This window comes from Limulus polyphemus, unplaced genomic scaffold (genome assembly GCF_000517525.1).
Source record: "Limulus polyphemus unplaced genomic scaffold, Limulus_polyphemus-2.1.2 Scaffold4324, whole genome shotgun sequence".
Taxonomy (NCBI): domain Eukaryota; kingdom Metazoa; phylum Arthropoda; class Merostomata; order Xiphosura; family Limulidae; genus Limulus; species Limulus polyphemus.
This window is the reverse complement of record NW_013669934.1, coordinates 23,935-27,131: the sequence shown is the minus strand read 5'-3', so window position 1 is coordinate 27,131 and position 3,197 is coordinate 23,935. Positions and strand designations below refer to the sequence as shown.

The window sequence follows — 3,197 nt, the reverse complement described above, 5'->3', positions numbered from 1 at the left end:
CGTTGACAAAGTGATTTTACTGTCTGCATACAGTGCTTATATACAGTACCTGCATAGAGGGTGTGTGAGGGCTGGTGTAAAGTTTTGCAAATTAGATATTGCCGAGGGCAGTTGAGTGGGGTATGTAAAGACTGGAGCAAGCGAACACAATGCTAGATGGCAAAGGTGGAGATTGAAAAATAGCTATAAGTGTCAGCGGAGGTAAGTATGTTTGGAAATACATTTTCAGATTAGGAAAATGATAACTTATATTTGTGTCCCCTTGTCCTGCTATTCTCACTGTTAAATATGAAAGGAAAAGATGATGCATCAACACTATCAATTCCCTTTGCAAACTTAAACACCTCAATCAGATCCCCCCCCAACTCTTCTTTTTTCAAGAGAAAACAGTGAGAGATCTCAACCTCTCCTCATATTACAATTCCTTCATTCCTGGCACCATTCTAGTAACCCTGCTCTGAACCCTTTCCAACAATTCAATGTCCTTCCTAAGGTAAGGAGCCCAAGACTAAACATAATATTCCAAATGTGGCCTAAACAGTGACCTATACAAGGAAATTATAATCTCTTTAGACTTAATTCAATATTTCTGTAGATACAATCTAAACTCTTATTTGCCTACCACTAGCAACAGCACACTGCTTGGATGGCTTAAAAGTCTGATCAACCATTACACCAAAATCTCTTTCTCTCATGACACTGTTAAGGTTATTCTCATCCAAATTATGATAACCCATATGCATTATATTACATTTATTATAATTAAAACCCATCCACCATTTATTAACCCAACTTTCTAAATGATCTAAATCCTTTTGTAAATCAGCAGCATTCTCTTCACAGTTAGCAACACCCAAGACCTTAATATCATCTGCAAATTTAAGTAATTTATTGACCATTCCTTCATCAATGTCATTAATGTAATTCAAAAAAAGCAAAAGTCCTAAGATTGAGCCGTGAGGTACCCTACTTGTAACATTAATCCACTTTGACTGAACTCCATTTATAACAATCCTCTGCTTTCTTCAATCCAACCATTCTTCTATCCAATTTCCTAACTTTTCCCCTACTCAAATAATTTTTTTACAAGCCTTTTATGTGGCACCTTGTCAAATGCTTTCTGAAAATCCAGATACAAATCCAAATTTACATCCTTACCCTTATCTACTTAAGCAGTAACCTTTTCAAAGATTGGATTTTATTGGATAGCCAACTTTGAAGATATTCCTATTTAAAGATGTAAGAATTAATTAAGAACATGCAACCCCATTTTAAAAATTCTTTTTGACAAGCCTTATTTGTCACTTAAAAAGATCCATCACCCATTAATGTTATTTTGTTATGGAGAAATCACCCAGTCTCAGTTTTTACTTATTCAGGAAAATCCTCAAGCATTCTGGAACATGATGTATCATCTTTAATATTTCTTTAGTTTTTACCATTGTTGTAAGGTTTATTCTGATCTGTAAAAAAAGAAGACTGAAATGGTAATTATTAGCATGGTGATCACAGTAAATAGTTGTGACACAGACAGTGAGTATAAAAGTGTGGAGGTGATAATAATGGATAACTAATTTTTCACAACAGTCAGGGTACACTAATTTTTACAATATTCAGGATACACTAGATTTTACAATAGATAGGATATGCTAGTTTTTAGAACATATAGGATACACTAGTTTTTACAACAGTCAGGATACACTGGTTTGTACAACAGTCAGGGCGCACTAACTTTTACAACAGGTAGGATACACTAGTTTTTACAATAGATAGGATATGTTAGTTTTTAAAACATACAGGAAACACTGGTTTTTACAACAGTCAGGATACACTGGTTTTACAACAGTCAGAATACACTGGTTTGTACAACAGTCAGGGCACACTAACTTTTACAACAGGTAGGATACACTAGTTTTTACAATATTCAGAATATACTAAATTTTACAATAGATAGGATATGCTGGTTTTTATAACATAGGATACACTGGTTTGTACGACAGTTAGGGTACACTACTTTTACAATATCTAGGATACACTAGATTTTACAATAGATTGGATATGCTGGTTTTTACAACAGTTAGGATGTACTAGTTTTTACAACAGTCAGGATACACTAGATTGTACAATAGATAGGATACCGTAGTTTTTACGACAGTCAGGGTATACTAATTTTTACAACAGTAAGGTTGATTAGTTTTTACAACAGTTAGGATGTACTAGGTTTTACAAAAGTAGTGATATAAAATTATAATAATAACAAGCAAATCATAAATAGCTTTTACACTGTCATTTAACAAAACAGCTGTTATTTAGAAAAGTATCTATTGTAAGTTGTGATTACATATTTGAATAATTGTATGACAAATAGTTGTGTTTGTTTATTTTAGGATTGAAGCAAATCACCTGGCAACAAGAATGGCTTCTCTTTTAACCGAGGTTCAGTTTTGGACCTTCAAAGATTTATTAATAAAAGGTAAATTATACAATGACAAGGATAGATGAAAGTGGGTACAGAATGACTCTCATGTTGGACTAGTACTTTATTTGGATTAGTAAAGGATTTCAAGTTGTGGCCAGCACAAATTGGAGTTTGTTTAAGGTTTTATTGAAAGATCCTTAAATTAAGGATTTTTTTCAGCTACTTTGAGCCATAGGTTTTCATCTTTTAAGGGTTTGTTTTATTTCAGTAAAATGGAACTTGAAATTTTTTTATGATTGGTAATTGTGGAACAATTGAAAGTGTAGTATTTTCATAGCTCGTGGATACTTTCTTACTTTAGGTTTGACGGTTCATTACCGATGAATTCAAAACATGTAAACTGTTTTCCTTGTAAGGAATTTTAGTTTCAGTGTTTAAAATTAAGGCAGTACTTATGACACACTTTAGCATGTGACCTGCTAATAACTGTTGTTATCCTAAGACTTTTCAAATAACTGAAACTTCAGTGACAAACTCCTGCATTAATTTATCAATTGCCAATTATATTTACAATTACCACAAGGGAATCTTTATAACATTTTTGTATATTGTTATTTATCAGTATCCATTAGCTATTTACAATTACCACAAGGGAATCCTTATAACATTTTTGTATATTGTTATTTATCAGTATCCATTAGTATTTACAATTACCACAAGGGAGTCCTTATAACATTTTTGTATATTGTTATTTATCAGTATCCATTAGTATTTACAA

General features: G+C 32.4%; 1 long non-coding RNA gene across 1 annotated transcript in view; it reads left to right on the top strand.

Moving 5' to 3' along the window:
* LOC111088734 overlaps positions 1–3,197 on the top strand; it is an 18,088-nt gene that overhangs the window by 9,305 nt on the left and 5,586 nt on the right. The window contains exon 2 of the long non-coding RNA XR_002613162.1: positions 2,388–2,473. This is a non-coding gene — a long non-coding RNA (uncharacterized LOC111088734). The remainder of the gene's footprint in view (positions 1–2,387; positions 2,474–3,197) is intronic.